The sequence below is a fragment of the Protopterus annectens genome, chromosome 3.part0, assembly GCF_019279795.1.
Source record: "Protopterus annectens isolate FY-2018-M chromosome 3.part0, PAN1.0, whole genome shotgun sequence".
Classification (NCBI taxonomy): domain Eukaryota; kingdom Metazoa; phylum Chordata; order Ceratodontiformes; family Protopteridae; genus Protopterus; species Protopterus annectens.
In genome coordinates, this window is record NC_056731.1 from 797,491,176 (window position 1) to 797,510,897 (window position 19,722).

The following is a 19,722-nucleotide window of genomic DNA, read 5'->3' on the forward strand; positions in this document are numbered from 1 at the left end:
CACTCTCTCTCTCTCTCCAGTCAACACACACACAGACACACAGTCTCTTCATACCACTCAACTGTCCAGATTTTGCCACATATTTTTTGTCCGTGTCTCATAACGCTGGTCTTTTCTGGCAAATCACTGATGACTGAAGTCAGAAAATAATGACAGTCATTTGTGTTTCAGATGTCATGCCCTTCAGAACAAAAAAACATACTAATGCAAAACTTATCAGTATATCAAATTTTGAAGTTTGTAAGAGCAATATTTAAAAATTGTCCCTCTTTTTGCGTATTTGTCCCCCTGTTATATGGCTTTGTCCAGATTTCATGCTCTGACAGGTTTGACTCTTCAGCTTTTTACCTAATTTTAAATAGAGCAGTAAACTGTGAAGTTAAGCAAGCATGCAGGCATCCTTACAACTGCATTACTCTGGTTGGTGGCTTTTGCTGGGGTAGAGTCACATCATCTACTATTTGCGGAACTACCAAGGCTGAGAGGGAGGGAGTGGAAGGACGGGGCCTGTAAAACAATACAGGACAAGTGGGATAACAATTAATTTATTGGACCTTATTCTCCCTGCTTTGTACAGACCTAGACAACTACAGTAAGGTAAGGCTTCTGATTGAAAGTGTAGTATGGATCGTGACTGTTGTGTTTGGGGGAAATGTGCTTTATTTTCCTAACAGTAACTTATCTGACCTAGCTCTGAGGGGGAAGATCTGATTATGCTTTTTAAAAGATGTTCGTAGTTGTACTTGGCGTTTGCCTTATTACTTGTTATTGTCAGCTTTAGTATCTGAAAACTGTTGAATTTAAGTCAGCATTATTTTGCATACTCACTGTATTACACTGAAGAGAGATGTGCAGTGCATGAAAAGCTTGTGTTAAGTTTTGTACCCTGTTTTGTTCCAACGCGCACGGTCCAGGGTGAATCTCGTGGTCACATTTCTGAGCGTGCAATTAGTATTGTTGGTTTGTTCAGCTGCTTCAGCTTCAGCATATTGCAGTTGTGTTTTTATTACTTTATTATTATTACAAATATCAGCTAAAACCTCAAAAGTTCTGGGTTGGTATTAACAATCTTCTCCACCCAGGCCGTTCCGCCACTCTTACCCCATCAACTGCCCTTGATAAATCCCCTGTAGAGATTGTGAACAGCTTCAACTCCTTCTTTACTGAAACCATCCAGTCTCTAGCTACCCATCTCACTCTATCGGACACAAACACCAGCTCCGGCACATCTAGCCCTGATCCACCTAGCACACAACTCACCTATACCTTTTAAACTATACCTACCAACCTGATCCGGAACTCACTTACTCAAAAAAGCTAAAACGTACTACACTAGCTGCAGACCACCTCCCAGCTGAATATCTTCAAAAAGCAGCTGATACCATAGGGCTTCCCATTTATATTCTGATCAACAGATCCATCTCAGAAGGATCCATCCCAGCAATATGGAAAATATCACATGTTGTACTTCTCCATAAAGTCGGAAGTTCCACAGAATTATCCAACTTTAGACCTATAGCCATTCTTTCACCACTAGCTAAAATCATGGAAATATGCATACACAAACAAATCATGCATTTTCTTATTCAAAATGGAAGGCTCTTTTATCTTTCTCTAATGTCATCAATCTTCAGCACTCTTCCCAGATCTCTCAAAAGCTTTCAATATGGTCAACCGTCAGCTACTGCTCAATACCCTACAAACCATTGGTTTAGACCAACATGCAATACAATGATTTCACTCCTACCTAAATGGTAGACAGCAGGCTGTCTCTCATTCCCTCCAGTACAGCTCTTTTGGGTGTATACCTTTAACTCCCAGTGGGCGTGGCTTGAGCCTTTAAAAAATGAAGTTATCACCTTACAATTCTAACAAATACTCACTAACATAGGTCAAAAATCAACACAATTGTGTTTGCCATCATATATGCTTCAAGATTAAATATTCAGATGCCTTGTATGTAGCATGGTTTTGGAATTATTAATGCAAATATGAACAAGTAATATTTGACGCTTAGAGGAGCAGTAGGAGGTAACTGCAGATGCACCTGGAGGCATCACTCAGATGTAATGAGTTAAGGCAGAGCAAGCTGTCATCCCAACTTCCTCTAACCCTAGGTGTCCCATAAGGGTCCACACTAGGTCCCCTTCTTTTCTCTATCTTTATCAATGATCTGCACACCACCATCCCAGGAGCCACCTGCATCCGATATGCAGATGACTAGATGATAATATGCTCCGCCTCCTCTCCTACACAACTTCTAACCCTCACCCAGACCACTTTCAGCATGGTAGAAACATGGCTAGCTAATCCCCACCGGCTTCTAAATCTTAACAAAACGAAGCTACTTTTCTCCCCCAACCGTAAAATTTCTCCTCCTTCCTTCAACATCAAATCTAGCAATGACACCATTATCTCCCCTGATGACCATACAAAGCTTCTAGGTGTAATAATAGACAACAACCTTAAATTTGATAAACATGTAAATCACACTATTAAGTCCGCCAACAAAAAACTTGGCTCCCTGTACAGAGCCAAACCTTTCCTCACCTCCCCCCCTAGCTAGGGTAGCTATTGAAAGATCACACCTCCTCTCTACCCTTATGCATGCCTCCCCTGTACTCACCAACCTAACCAAAACCAATCTCAACAAATTATCAGAATGTTAAAATCATATAGCCAGATTCGCTACTGGCATGGCTTTTAGGACCCACCATTGCCAGAACCTCAAAGCACTGGGATGGCTACCGTATCCTACCCTCCTACAGTTCAACCAGCTTATAGTAGTGCATAAAATACTCCATCTACCTGATAACACCCCTGCCATAAAAATAGTCTCACCCCTCATAGTGCCCCCAGGCCATTATGTTCAGCTGATAAACTAATGATACAGACCCAAAAATTCAACAACTTTGCAGGCGATGCTAGATTTGCCAACTCAACCGGTAAAATCTGGAATCTACTCCCTACTACCATTACCAAGGAAAAGTACAGTTTTGTACCTACCATAAATGTAGATGTTCGAAGATCCACATTGCTGCAGTCCTTACACTTGGGTAGTCCGCTGTCCTCGGTCGGCCCGAATATCAAAGTATAAGGCTGACGTCGGTCAAGGCGCATTTGACTGACATCAGGACGTCAGGGGACAAATGCGCATGACCGACGTCATATCCTCAGTCTTTTCTTGCCCCAGATGTCAGAAGACCCTAAAAATAAAGGTCAAAACCAAAAGACAGCAAACAACCAACCCACCACCCTTGCACTAACTATATGTACAATATATACAAAATACACAATATGTACAACCCAACCCACACAACCACCTCTAACTACAGAGGGAAGGAGGGAGGGTAAATTGGACTGCAGCAATGTGGATCTTGAACATCTACATTTATGGTAGGTACAAAACTGTACTATGTTCTTCATCTCACATTGCTGCAGTCCTTACACTTGGGTAGAATCCCAAAGCAGAGGTAAGGGAGGATGGCTAACTACAAGGAAGCAGGAGCTGCCAAGATGCCCTGCAAAACAGCAGTGGCAAAACCAGCCCTGGATTTAGAGTAAAGTGGCAGGTGATAATGCCTAGAGAAAGTATGCACTGAACTCCAAGTAGCTGCCTCCAAAATATCCTTGGTTGCCACTCCTCAAAAGCTGTTGAAGTGGCAGTAGCCCTAGTGGAATGAGGCCTAATCCCAGCTGGAATCTCCTTGCCATGATGGGAATAACAGAAAGCAATGCAAAACCCAATCCACTTAGAAATAGTTTGTTTTGACACAGGCTTGCCCTGAGAACTCAAAGCAAAAGAAACAAACAACTGCTGAGACTGCCTGAACCCTTTAGTTCTGTCCAAATAATATCGCAACTGCCTGTGTACATCTAAAAAGTGTGCAAAATCTTTTCCCCTTTATTTTGGGGATTTGCATAAAAAGTAGGCAAATGAATAGTTTGGTTTAAAGCCACACTAGAAACCACCTTAGGCATAAAGGAAGGATTAGTACGTAATGATACCCTATCCTTATGGAAAATCAAGAAAGGCTCAACCGCCATAAGGGCCTGCAATTCAGAAACCCTTCTTGCAGAAGTAATTGCCAACAAAAAAGCAGTCTTCCATGACAAATATTTCAACTCAGAAGTAGCTGCAGGCTCAAAAGGTTGTAGAGTGAGTTTCTCCAACACAAAATTGAGATCCCAAGCAGGAGTAGGAGCTCTTCGTGGGGGTCTTATATTCTTTGCCCCCTAAGAAATTGCTTGAACAAAGGATGAGAAAACAATGGTGGGTCACAATCATAGTGAGCGAAATTGCTGCAGCATGAACCTTAATAGAAGAGAAAGACAAACCTTTGTCCAGTAACTCAGTAAGATATTGAAGAGCCACACTCAAATTAGGCTCAGAAACATCAAAATCTTTTGCTGCACTCCAAAATAAAAATCTCTTCCATTTATCTGCGTACACTTTCCTTGTACTAGGCCTTCTAGCTTCCAAAATCACATTCAAAACTTGTTGTGGAAGTTGAGACCCTCTATGGATCAAAACAGAATATGCCAGGCTGTTAGGTGAAGAGAGTGAAGTTTGACATTGAGCAAATGGCTGTCCTCCTGTGACAACAGGTGTGGAATCGAAGGCAAAGGCCATGGAGGCTTCCGTACCAGACTTCTCAGTAATGGGTACCAGTGCTGTCGAGGCCAATCTGGAGCTATTAAAATCAACCTTGGCTTGTCCTGTCTGACCTTTAGAAGTACCTTTGGGAGGAGAGGCAGAGGTGGAAAGGCATACACATGAAGATTGCTCCAATTGAAAGAAAGAGCATCCACTTTCCAAGCTGTGGGATGAAACCTTTTGTGCAAAACTTTGGCAGCTGATGGTTTAGTGGAGAAGCGAACAGATCTATGTCTGGAGTTCCCCATGACACTGTCAATTTCTGAAACACATGAGGATCCAATTTCCACTCGTGGGGATCCATAATTCGTCTGCTCAACACATCTGCTAAGGAGTTCTGTGCTCCTGGCAGAAACCTTGCCTGAAGATTGAGTTGTAAACTGAGAGCAGTCTCCCACAAAATCATTGCTTGCCTGCATAGAGGATAAGAATGCGTTCCCCCTTGCTTGTTGATGTACCACATGACAGTTGTGTTGTCTGTTAGAATCAACACCTGCCCTGGAAGAAGTAAATCCTTGAAAGCTATTAATGCAAACTGGACTGCTAACATCTCCTTTAGATTGATATGTAGATGCTGTAGTCTGGCAGGCCACTTGTCTTGTATCCACTTTCCATTTAGATGAGCTCCCCAAGCTTTTTCTGAGGCATCTGTCGTTAAAATCTGACTCGCCTCTGGCCGGGTCACAGAGAGTCCCTTGTTTAGGTGACATTCCTGAGCCCACCACAAAAATTCCTTTTGAATGCAAGGTATTATTTGAATGACAGTGTCTAGATCCTGGCAGTGCTGTGTCCATACATTTTTGAGATACCATTGTAGCTTCCTCATATGCAGTTTGGCATTGGGAAGCACCAGAATACAACATGCCATGAACCCTAAGGCTTGAAGGACTGTCCTTGCAGTCAGCCCGGACTGATGAGATAGCTGATGGAAGTAAAGGGATAGACTCTTTTGTTTGTCCGGGGTTAAAAGGCCATCTGGGATGCTGTATTCAGTCTCACACCCAGAAAGCACATGTCTTGAGAGGGTACTAGACTGGACTTTATTTCGTTCACAGAATACCCTAGGCATCTTAGCACTGCTATCACATATTCCAAATGACGAAGAAGCTCTTCCCTTCCTTGAGCCAGAATCAGGCAGTCGTCCAAATAAGGATAGATCTGTATTCCTTTCAGCCTGAAGAAAGCTATCACTGAAGCCAGAATTTTGTGAACACTCTGGGCGCAGTAGATAAGCCAAAGGGCAATGCAGAGAACTGATAGTGAAAAGTCCCAGCTCGAAAACGCAGATACTTCCTGCAACTTAGTCTGATAGGAACATGAAGGTAAGCCTCCTTGAGATCCAAAGTTACCATCCAATGATCTTTGCCCAGCAGAGGCAAAAGCTGTTGTAACGTCAACATTTTGAACTTGGGAATGTCCAGATAAGTGTTGAGAATAGATAGATCCAAAATTGGTCTCCACGTGTTCCCCTTCTTTGGTACTAGGAACAGGCGAGAATAAAATCCTAGGCCCACTTCTGGCATAGGGACCGGCTGTATGGCCCCTAGTTGAAGTAACAGAGAAATTTGTTTGTGAGCCTCTATTCTTTGTTGAGGAGGAACGTCTGGTATGCCTCTGAAAGGAGGCAAGGTATGGAAATAAAACCTGTAACCTTGGTGTATGATATCCAATACCCATTTGTCTTGGGTAATTAAACTCCAATTTTCTTTGAAAAGTGCCAACCTTCCTACCAAAGGTGCTGCCAGATGAGAAGGCTCTGGCAGCTGAAAAGGTAGGTCATTGGGTCTGCTTACGAAAGGACTGACCCCTGCCCTCACCTGAAGACTGTGCAGGAGAACTCCCTGTTCTAGGCCTGAAAGAGCCCTGAGCTCTGCCCCTACCATGTCTAGATCTACCCCTAGACTGGGAATCATAAGAAGGATACGTCCACCCTTTAGCAGGCCAATTTCTGCTAAACTTTGGAGGCTGAACCTGCAAAAAATCTTTAACAGTCTGCATAGACTTAGCTTTGTCTTCCATTTTCTTTAAAACTGCCTCAACAAGAGGACCAAACAACACGTCAGATTGTAAAGGAGCATCTAAAATCCTTGTTTTAACATGTTCAGACAAATTTTGATCCCTTAGCCAGGCGTGCCTGCGAAGAACTGACCCAGTGGCAGCCACCCTAGACGAGGCCTGTACAGCATCAAAACCACACTGCAAAGAATGCTTACCCACCTGTTCAGAAACATGCACTAAATCTTGCAACTCTTTACAATCAATACCTACTGCCAAAGCATCAACCTTAGACTTTAATTGTGAAAGGAGATAGTTTTGGTATTTCAACATGTGAAACTGGCAATTCAAAGCCCTCATAGCAAGAGTGGAAGAAGTATAAACTTTCTTTCCCCATCTATCCAAGGCCCTAGCCTCTTTGTCTGCAGGAACCGGATTCTTAACAACAGAAGCCTTAACACCTTTAGGCCCCTGGCTAACAGTTTCTGGGTCTGCCCTTGGACTCTTAAAAAGATACTTATGAGCTTCAGGCACCCTGTAATACCTATCCGGCTTAACAGGAGCAGGAGGCAAAGAATCAGGATTAAGGGAAGCCTCTGTAAAAACATCTTCCACTACATCCAAAACAGGAGGTATAGCCAAAGGCCTATGCTGGGGTAAAAACAAAAATTCCCTAAGCCTTTTCCTGGAATCAGAGAAGTCCTGACCTTCCCACTTAAAATGCTCCCTCATGGAATGAAGAGTTTCTGAAAAAGAAAAATCCTCAGGAGGAGAAGCAGAAGGAGTAGAATCATCCACATCAGAATCAGAATAAGGAGAGTACTCCTGCAAGTCTTCAGCCGAAGACTCTGACACATCTGAAGCCTGCTCAAAACCCCCCAGCTCAGGCTCCACCCTAGGCCTCTTATCAGGAGGAGGCATAGAACCCCTAATCAAAGTAATCAAATATTCTGCCATTTTAAGCATATGCTTCTTGGGCACAGTACCTGAAGAGCTAGGGGTAACACCAACTGAAGCTAAACCTGGCCTGCCGCTGGGAGAAGCCTTAGAAACAGAAGGAGAGGGCCTAGCCACCCTAGGAAGGGAGGGGAGTATAGTAACCTGAGAAGCCCCCTCAGCTTGACTTGCCTCCTGAGAGGCCACATCCTGCAATACTAAAGTCTCACCCTGGGAACACAAAGAAACCTCCGGTGGAGCCACCGGCTCCACCGACACCTCTAAAGAACTGGCGTCCGGTACAGACGGTTCTTCCAGCCTAGGCTTAACTGCTTTGTCCTTGCGCTTCTTTGTAGATGCGGGCGGAGTATCCGACGGCATTTTATAATTGCACCGCTTCCCAAAGACTAACCTTGCACAATCCAATCTCCTCTTTATAGTGCGTTTATTAAATCTAGCACAAGAGCGACAGCCAACAACGTCGTGCTCAGGCCCTAAGCAAGGAATACACAAAGTATGATAATCTCTATGCGGTATCTGTTTCCCACAAGAAATGCAATTATTGACTTTTTCTGACATCCGGTAAATCACTGAGGCAAGAAAAAACTAAAATATTCCCCAACGGGGTACTTAGCCAACTTTGAACTCGGTCTGAAACTTCGAAATCGAAAAATCTCAGAACGCCAACCGGCACTTGCAATGCTGCTTCTGCATCGGACCATGCGGCAAAAAAGACTGAGGATATGACGTCGGTCATGCGCATTTGTCCCCTGACGTCCTGATGTCAGTCAAATGCGCCTTGACCGACGTCAGCCTTATACTTTGATATTCGGGCCGACCGAGGACAGCGGACTACCCAAGTGTAAGGACTGCAGCAATGTGAGATGAAGAACATCCTCATTACCCCTATTTAAAAGCGAACTCAAAAAATACCTCACATCTCATTGGCTGTGCTCTTGTTCTAAACCTAACAACTTCACTAATACATGTCTTGCTACCCAACCTGCTGTTTAGCCAAGTATCTATGCCTCATAGCATTTGAATGTCTAAGCATTTTGAATTATGAGATCTGATTGTATTCTATGTTCACACTTTCTGATACATCTCTGCCAATCAGATGCAAGTCTGATCATTGTGTATATTGATATATGCCTGTATTCTTTGTCTATATTTATCTAAACATGTCTGCCTGAGTTTATCACTCAGTGATGTATGTACTGTCTCTTTTTTGGTATGTGGAGCTTTTCTCCCCAGGCCTCCGCTGAAAATGGACATATATCCAGTCGGTCTATCCCAGTCAACAAATGTAAATTAAAAATAAATAAAATAAATTATCCTGTAACAGAAATGCCTAACAGGAAAAGAAAAATTGAAGTTGAAAAGTGAATGTATCAAAGCATTATCTCAACAGACCATCACAAGATACGCACAACACATGGATCAATATGTCAAAAAAGCTGTGTGACTTAATAGCAAAATGTGAGTACTTTTCATTATGTCTGAATGAAAGTTATGATTAAGTAGATGTAAGTCCACTTTTAATTTTTGTTGAAACTATTCAAGAGGACTTTGCTATTAATGAAGAACTCCTCAGTCTTATATCTTTACATGGGACTACTAAAGGCACTGATATTTTCAAAACAGTTCAAAAGTCCATTATGAACTATGGAGGATTTGATAAATTTTCCTGCATCGTAACAGATGGGACCAAAACTATGACAGGGACTGGAAGCAGCTTTTGTGGACTATTGAAACAAACTAATATTAACTGCCCTACAATTCATTGCATAATTCACCAAGTACTCCTCTGTGGAAAATTCAATGCCATGAAAGTAGCTGTAAAAATAACTAATATTATACAAGGAGGTAATAGATCTGACTCATCATAAGTTGAGATTTCTTGAGTGAAATGGATGCTGCATATGCTGATTTGCTCCTTCATTCTGATATTCACTGGTTAAGTGCTGAAAAATGTCTGGAACTCTTTTTTGCCATTCGGAAAGAAATACCCATATTTCTTAAAAATGATGTGAAGTCTGACACAAAAGAACTTGAAAATCTAATGCAAGATCCCATATTTTTATTAGATTTTGCATTTATAACAGATATGACCAACCATTTGAATGAGCTGAACTGAAAACTGCATGGCAAATAACAGAATATTGCCAACTTATATGGTCATTTGAATGGCTTTAAAAGTAAACTGAAGGTTTTTAAATCAACACTGGCTAATAATATTTTTACTTTTTTTTCCAAATTGCAAAGAACATTTTGAAGAAATGAAGAATTTTGAGGAAATATGATTTTCAGCTCATGTGAGGTATATTGACATGATCAATGAAGATTTTGTGAATCAAACTGGTGATTTTAAGGAAGCTGAAGAAGATATTTCAATTTTTACTCAACCCTTGACTGTCACCAATGAAAATGTAAGATCCAACCTTCAGTTGGAATTGTGTGATTTGCAATCAGACCATTTTTATACTAACAGAAGTAAAAAGGAGAGGATTTTTTTAAATTACTCCTGTGACACCAGGGAAATACTCCCAGTGCAGCTATCTGAAATTGTGCAATTGTATGTCACTTTAAAATATTAATATGATTTGTATAGAGATGTGACACTGCCAGCTCAGCTGTATGGAATTTTGTAAATAATCACAGGTCATTTGTGAATAGTGATATGATCCATATTCCTGTCTTACAATGTAAGAGAACTGTATGTTATGTACTAAGCATCAAGAATGTAACCACAGTGTACCCTACTGGAAAAGAACAGAAATGTATATAAACTATATACCTGGGCAAATGTATGTTTTAATACTAAAAGCTGGAACATGCAAAGTTGACTTGCAAGGCTTCAAGAAAATAGGTTGGAATCACAATGTTTTACGATTGTGTTATCTCAGTCTCAGTTTCACTGAAGGAGACAGGAGGCCTAGAGCTAAAAGTTTCATTCTATTGTCTTGAAACAGAAATAATTACTAGGTTTAAAATGTAAAATGTTTTTATTGCTCTGCGACTTCCTAGCAGCTGCACATCTGACAGATATGTATTTCTGACACATAAGTGCTAAAGTCTACGTATCTGTTTAGCCTGGGAACTGAAGGCAGGTGACAAAGAGTGATGTAATCTGAGATAACCCAGCAGTAATGTTGATTTATTAATTTAAGAACTCTCTCAAAGAAAGTCTAGGCATTCTGTATCTTGTCTTGGATCTAGAAATCCATTCTTGGATTTGCCTTGCTCTATAAGCAAGTTATTTAGGGCATCGTATCTCTTAGATACAGATAGGAATATAGTAAAGATTAGTTTAGATGTTTTCTGTATTTGAGACTGTCCTGCAATGTTGTTTTAAAATATTTCCTGTGATTCTGAACTCTGTAGTCACTGTGCTGAGTTATTTATTTCATTTATTTATTTGCAGTTGTGTTACCAGGATAGTCCATTGGACCAAGAAGAACCCATTATCAATGGAGTCCTGGGGAGAAAAGCCCCAAAAACAAAACAATAATTACAACAAAATTACAATAGAAGCTTTTGTTATAGTAAGTACAAAAATATTAGTATAAAATTGCATTTAAACCTACAATATCTGAAGTAAAAATGACAATCAAAGTTTAGGTTATACTAATTGCAGATAAAATATTTCATTTACAGAGACAACTTCTGAGATAAAAAGTATCAGCATTGTAAATCAAGAGTAGATTGTTTATGTATGGATTGGTTCCTGCTAAAAACAAGTATGGAATCTGAGAAGACTGAGATGAAGAGAGAAGAGATTAAGAGGGGTGAGAGCAGGACCATTCCCACTGAGAAATTAGGTATCAGTCAAGTGAGTTTTTAAAGGAAGAAAGGTTTATGGTGGTATGGATGGATGGAGGTAGTGAGTTCCATTGGTGTGCGAGGGCGAAGGCTAGGAGATTTTTGCCCGAGGGATGGATAGGTTTATGGAGTTCTATTAGGTTTTGATTGTTAGATCTTAATAGTCTGTCAGGGAGGTGCATTTTGAAGGTTGAGAATAGGGAGGGACAGAGGGAGGGGGTGAAAATAAGTTGATGGGCATGGGTAAGTTGAATAAAGGATAGATAATTGGGCAGCTCTAATCAATTTAATTAATGAAGAGCTATACAGTGATGGGTAGAAGACTTTTGGCTTTTGACAAACTTTGCAATTTTGTAATAGCAAGAGAAGAGTTTTGTCTTAAGAGAGGATTGTAGGTTTGTTAGAAGTGCAGCACCATAAAGAACAGAAGGGATGAGATGTGGTAGCGAGAATAAACTTAGTAAAAGGAGTAAGGCAGCAATTGTGGCGGTATAGCATGCCAAGCTTTTGGTGTCTTTCTTTATATTTATTTGTAGGTGAGAGCTGAATTTGAGCTGGTCATCAATGAGGACACCTAGTAATTTAGTCTCAGATACTAATTCGAGAGATGTATTGTTATGGCTTTTGATGGAAAATTACACCAGGGATTACCTCAGTGTCACTGCTCAACAGAGGCACAGCAAAATAATGGGTATAGTTCCCCATACTAAAGGGGTGGCGTAAGCCACAAAACTATGGGCTAGGCTTGTAAATGCCCTCGGGCAGATAGCCTAGTATGAACCTATGAACCTATGAACCTATTAATTCTTGTCAATGTTGGTTGTTTTAGTAGGGGTAAATAACAGTTTGGTCTTTGAGGCATTGAATGCTAGGTGATTATCTAACATCCATTGTTCTGCGGTAGAAAATGCTTATTGTGTGAGCTTTATGAGTGTGGGGATGGAGGTGGCAGAACAGATTATGGTTGAATCATCAGCGTATTGGATACGTTTTGCATTGGGGAATTGAGTGATGGAAATCATTTATAAATATATTGAAGAGGAGGGGACCCAGTATGTAACCCTGGGGGACTCCAGTGGGGGTACCAAGGAAGGAGGAGGTAGCTGTTTTCCATTTGACTGCTTGGCATCTATTTGAGAGATAACTATTGAACCAGTTGAGGGTGGAAAGGGATAAGTTTAGTTTAGAGAGTTTAGCTAGGAGAAGGTTGTGAGATATTGTATCGAAGGGAAAAGCCAGCAACCAAAAAAGGTCCCAAGGGGTCATTAGAATTGTTGGTACTTGGCCCTAAGCCAACACCAAACACACTTAAGTCTGCTCGGTCTGCAGAAAGTCCTGAGACCAAATTGAGAAGATCCATAATGTATGACAATAATGGCAAAACAAAAATATGCCACGTCAATAATGAGGAACAATAATAGCTGTAACCCTGTCCAATCAAACTGCGTTCCTATAAAGTATATAAATGGATTATATTACTGGAGGCCAAAAACAGACTGTGCAGGGATGTAAAAATTATATCAAAAAACTCTTATTTAATCTAAAAAATGATGTCACCAAAAATGGGACAGTAGAAAATGATAAAAAGAATACTGAATCCAACCTAAACCCTTCCAACAATGCCCCTAGTCAAAGTTATAATAAGTGACTAGTGTGGAGTATAAATAAGATAGCTGATAGTAGATGCCCCTAAATAATATATTTGCAATGATAAAACTTTCATATACAGGACCTGTATAGTTACTCAGACCGAATAGTACTAAACAGTACTGAGGACTATATTTGATGGAAGACACAAAAAATACGTGAATTCCATATAGGCCCAATGGTGTTATTTGTACTATTAGAACTAAAGATAAAGTACAGCTATATAAATGGGTGAAGCCTAAGTTAATAATAATGTGTAAAGAGCTGAACTTAAATCAATGTAACTGATAAATTCAGACAATATTCTGTATCTAGGGCTTTTACCAATCATGAGATATATAATTCTGTTATATGTTCCAGGAAACTCAATCAAATATGTGGTAATTGCTGAAATGGTATCACAAAATCATGAAACACAATAAAACATGACATCCATAGTGGACATGAACAGTTCAATGCACAAAAACGTGAAATTATGAACATACAGAGTTTTGAGCAAGTACATACATCCACAAAAGATGTTCAAGAACTACTAACATCCAATGAGTAAAGGTTAGACCGATGTTTTAAATCCACCAAACTCCAAAGGACCCAAATGTCCCCTGAATGGTAATGAAATATAAGGCAAATGATTATATTACTATTCCCCAAAAAAAAAGAAAAGTAGGAAATGACTAATGAAGAAAAGCTGATAATGATGAAACACTACCATATACAGAGAATAATATCTTGCCCAAATGACAATAATAAAAATGATATCATTTGTTGCTAAACATAGCAATAATCAAAACTTCGTACAAACAGCGAGGCTGTAGATGTTAAAAAACAATATAGATTCAACCGCCAGCTATGCGTACTCATGTGTAACGCAAAATGCTAATACTTCATATTATAGATATCAACCCAAAATAAAAAGTCTAATAGCTGGTTGAAAATTGCCCTGGTTTGACTTAAACATTTTATTACAATGACTACAATGACCACATGGGAAACAATGACTACAATGACCACATGGGAAACAACCAACTAACTTTTCACCTGTCAAAGTGGTTTGTACTGAATCAGTGCTATTGCTAAAATGAGTATGTTTATAATGGTTGAAATAAGAAGCCAGATAGATTTACTTATTTGGCCTTAACTGATATGTAGTTTATTGGACTGTATGTCGGTGCCTTTAAGTTTTACTTTAAGGGACTGACGCTTTCAAACCAGGGCAATTTTCAAAAAGCTATTAGACTTATTATTCTCTATATATGGTAGTGTTTCATCATTATTATTATTATCTTGAACATCTTTTGTGGATGTATGTACTTGCTCAAAACTCTGTATGTTCATAATTTCATGTTTTTGTGCATTGAACTGTTCATGTCCACTATGGATGTCATGTTTTATTGTGTTTCATGATTTTGTGATACCATTTCAGCAATTACCACATATTTGATTGAGTTTCCTGGAACATATAACAGAATTATATATCTCATGATTGGTAAAAGCCCTAGATACAGAATATTGTCTGAATTTATCAGTTACATTGATCTAAGTTCAGCTCTTTACACATTATTATTAACTTAGGCTTCACCCATTTATATAGCTGTACTTTATCTTTAGTTCTAATAGTACAAATAACACCATTGGGCCTATATGGAATTCACGTATTTTTTGTGTCTTCCATCAAATATAGTCCTCAGTACTGTTTAGTACTATTCGGTCTGAGTAACTATACAGGTCCTGTATATGAAAGTTTTATCATTGCAAATATATTATTTAGGGGCATCTACTATCAGCTATCTTATTTATACTCCACACTAGTCACTTATTATAACTTTGACTAGGGGCATTTTTGGAAGGGTTTAGGTTGGATTCAGTATTCTTTTTATCATTTTCTACTGTCCCATTTTTGGTGACATCATTTTTTAGATTAAATAAGAGTTTTTTGATATAATTTTGACATCACTGCACAGTCTGTTTTTGGCCTCCAGTAATACAATCCATTTATATGCTTTATAGGAACGTAGTTTGATTGGACAGGGTTGTCTTTTACTGTCTATCACAGCTATTATTGTTCCTCGTTATTGACGTGGCATATTTTTGTTTTGCCATTATTGTCATACATTATGGATCTTCTCAATTTGGTCTCAGGACTTTCTGCAGACCGAGCAGACTTAAGTGTATTTGGTGTTGGCTTAGGGCCAAGTACCAACAATTCTAATGACCCCTTGGGACCTGAAACTACATGCAGTTTGGCTTTTGACAATTTATACAAACACTTAAAGTTGCAAAGATCCAACATTTGGCATTCAAAACTTTTTAAAGACTATATGGCGAAAGGTATTACACCAAGGGGTCTTAGAATTAGAATTCAACCACATGTAGGGCAGGTTGATGAAGAACTCAACCAGCAATGGTCCAAAATTCAGCAGCATGCCACAATGTCATTCGTTGAGGCTTTGGACAAATATTATGACAGAGTAATTGATTTGGAAATGAATACGGTCACGGATTTGTGCAATGATGTGAACAATTTGAAGGTGAAACATTTTTCAAGAAAAACCTTAATAAAGTAACCAATGATCTCACCAATCTTGAGGAGCAGCTAAAATCTAAGAAAATTAAGAAATTCAAAAGAGATTTAAATGATTATCAAGGATCCAACCCATTTAGTCTCCCATCCAAACAAGTGCGTTTTAACCCCTATCCAGCCAAAACACCTAGGAGGAAAAGACCAAGATCGATTTTACGGAACAAAAATAACACTGATGGTTCATCTACTGACCTATCCTCATTTACAGATAGTGATATGCAGCCAGTATCGGATCTTCCAAACCCCAAAAGAACACAGAATTTCATCCCTTTAGGGGGAAGTACAAGCGGGGAGGCAGGTAGCATAAAATGAGTGGAAGATATTCAGGGACTGTTGAAAATGGTAACACAGAAGTGAACACTCGTAGTTCAAATGTTCTGAACTTGTCTGATTTTACTTTGTCACCACTACATTTGGCCGTTCTCAATAAAAGCTTAAATTTCACCCCTGGCTTTGTTAATTCAGAAGATCATTTGGTCCAGGATGTTTTGTCTTTTTGTAGAAGTTTAAACTTGAAAATACAGTTTGGGGAGGGGGACATAAATTTTGATCAAAACAAATTTATTTATCATAAATCTAAGTACCTTCCACCAATGCACCCTGTTGTACATCTTTTTCAGAATATGATTCTCAAAGATCTACATTTTTCCAGTTCTGAGATTCACTTCAAACCCAATAACTTATCACTCTGTGAGAAACAAGCCATTGAGGAATTACAACTAAATAAAGAATTGGTCATTATCTCAGCGGACAAGGGCGGGGCTGTAGTGGTCATGAATTGGTCAGATTATGATAAAGAGGCTATGAGGCAATTATCAAACAACAAATATTATGCTGAAATGTGCCTCAATCCTATTCATAGGTTTAAAAAACAGATTGATGAATTCATCACTACCACCAGGGAGACTGGTCTTATAACCAGTTCCACTTCAGAACAATTGACCATTCATGACCCGATCAATCAATACATCTATTTCCTTCCTAAAATCCACAAAGACCCCGTACATCCACCTGGTAGACCTATTGTTTCGGGTAGGGGTTACCTAACCGAACCATTGTCTTTATTCTTGACCAAACACCTGAAGCCTTTGTTGACACATGTCCGTTCCTGACTAAAAGATACAACAGAATTTTTACAGATCATATCAGAGGCAGAATTAGAATCTGGTTGGTTGATGTGCACATTAGACGTCAGTTCCTTGCATACAAACATACCCCATTCAGCAGGGTTGGAGGCTTTATCTTATTGGCTTAAGACTGCCCGTATTTATGGAGAGGATTTCAATTCCTTTCTTGTTGGCCTGGCGGAACTTGTTCTAACTAGCAATGTCTTTTTCTACCAAGACATTTGTTTTTGGCAAATCAAAGGTACAGCTATGGGAGCATCCTTTGCTCCCATTTATGCTGACCTCTTTATGGCCTACATAGAGGAACATATAATTTACAACACTAGTCATAACATCTTTTTTGCCAGAAATTGATATTTGGAGACGTTACCTGGATGACTGCTGGATGGTGTGGAGGGCTGATGTTGAGTACCTGACTGAATTTGTTTCATATTTGAATGATAACATTTGGGGCATAGAGTTCACTGTAAATTATCATGCCGAAACAATTACGTTTCTTGATGTTTTGATCACCAGACTTCCAAGATCATACTCTCAGTACTCAGGTATTCAGAAAATACCCTGAATATAACACAGTCCTTCACGACTCCAGTTTTCATCCTCCGCACATCGCCAAAAATATTCCCAAGTCACAATTTATATGTTTAAAACGTATATGTTCTCAGCAGGATGTTTTTGAGAAAGACAAATGTGATCTAATTAACAGATTTCGTGACAGGGGTTATCCCATGGGACATGTCTTCCATGCTAGCAATTGGGCAAGTTCCTTACCTAGAGAGGATTTTCTCCAGTATAAAGTCAAGGAAAAGAGGTCCACACAACCTCTAAGGTTTGTTATACTTATGCCAGAAATTCAAATGTACTTATGGACAGTGTCCAGAAAAATTGGAACATTTTGTCCAACATTCCTGAATTATCAGATGTATTACCAGAAAAATGTTTGTTCTCATTTCGGAAAGGCAAAAACCTGGCTTCTTATTTCAACCATTACAAACATACTCATTTTAGCAATAGCACTGATTCGGTACAAACCACTTTGACAGGTGAAAAGTTAGTTGGTTGTTTCCCATGTGGTCATTGTAGTCATTGTAATAAAATTTTTAAGTCACAGGAATTCACTAGCAGGAATTGCTCGAAAGTTTTTGATATTTCATTTTTTGCAAATTGCAGTAGTGAATGGCTAATTTATCTTGCAACATGCAGTTGTGGTTCATTCTATGTGGGCCAAACTTCTCGACCCCTAAGATTGCGTATTTCCGAACATATGAGCAACATTAAAAATAAGAAAATTAACAATGCTCTCTATAAACATACTACTAAACATCACACTGCTAAATTTTCTTTTATGATTATTGATATAATAAAGGGTACAAGATTCAACAAAACTGGATGGCATTCATAGTTAGATTCTAAGGAGAAGAAATGGATTACTAAACTAGGTGCTTTGTTTGCACCTGGACTAAATGAGCAATTTTGATTTCAACCAATGGGACGTGATTTTGTTGCTATTTAACTGCATCAGTTCAGTTTTTTATTGTCACTGAAGAAGGCTGTGTAGTGTATACCAGCCGAAACCGGTCTGATTTATTTTTTGATGTGGTTTTGTAAATAAATTCATCATTGGATCCTTTTTTGGTTGCTGGCTTTTTCTTTTCTGTGGATATGTCAGTCATTGTTGCCGGGCAACTTTCCCACGTGCAGGAGTCATTTTTTTGATTGGCGATATTGTATTGAAGGCCTTAGAGAGGTCAAGCAGGAGGGTGGATACTGTGCAGCCAGAGTCGCGGGCTTTTTTAACAATTTCTAAGTAGGAAAGAAGGGCAGTGGTGGTACTTTGGCTAGGTCTAAATCCATGCTGTGTTGGAGTAAGTAAGTGATTGTTGGTAAGGTAGGGAAGAAGTTGCAGATGGATATATTTTTCAAAGAGTTTAGAGATGGGGGGATAGGATGACAATAGGGCGGAAGTGTGTAATATTATTATTGTTACCCCCTTTATGCAGGGGTATAGTGAAGGCCTTTTTCCATAGTTGGGGTACATCACCTTCTTGGATAGAACGGTTGATTAGTATACTGATGGGTAAGGCAATGGCTTCAGCGGCTATATTTAGAAAGCGTGAGGGTAAGTTATCAGGGGCATTGGAGCATGGTTTTAGTTTTAGGAGAAGTTTTTTTTTATGGAAGATATAGGTATGGGTTTTATGGAGAAAGGAGGGGGTTGGGAGGTGGAGGTATTAGGGAGAAATGGTGACAGTGAGTCTAGGGGAGGGGATGTGGAGGTAGGGGGTGTAGTGTTGGTAGAGAAGGACGAGGTTAGTTTGGAGATTGAGTTATGAAAAAAAATTTGAATTGGAGAGTGGAGATACCATTTCAGAATTTTTGTGGATTTGTTTTATGGTTGTTTTGTAGCGAGATGAAATACGTTTTTCAGTCTGTTGTAACAAGCTTCTTGACTTTATTGCGAAGTGATTTGTACTCAGATGGTGGAGGGAGTCTTATTTTTCTGGTGGCATAACCAGGCTTTATCTCTGAGCCGCATGGCAGCTAGTGTATTTTTGGTTAGCCAAGGGACTGTTTTGCTTTTTATTCGTTTGGATTTTAGGGGGGCATAGCTGTCTAACAGGTTTAAGAAAATTGAGGTGAAGTAGGTAACAGCATCTTCTAGGGGTAGAATTCTTACAGGGCTCCAGTTTATTGATTTTAGAGAGTTAGAGAAGCTAGTGGGATTGACATGTTTTAGGTAGCGATTGGAGATATAGTCATGAGATAACTGTAGGGGACAAGTAAGGCGCTGAGCAAAAGTGTGAAGGTGATCACTGAGGGAGTCAGGAAGTATGCCACTGTCAAGAGAAATAATGAAGGTGAGAGACTAAGATCCAGTCAGGGATACTACAGCTGGAGTAATCTTTGGAGGGTCTGGCTATAGAGTTGATAAGTTGTGAGAAATTATAAAGGTTGAT

General features: G+C 39.5%; 1 protein-coding gene across 1 annotated transcript in view; it reads right to left on the reverse strand.

Moving 5' to 3' along the window:
- Window positions 1-19,722, reverse strand: part of SLC12A7 (solute carrier family 12 member 7) — a 2,260,604-nt gene that overhangs the window by 2,202,953 nt on the left and 37,929 nt on the right. The gene's annotated exons all lie outside the window — the stretch shown is intronic.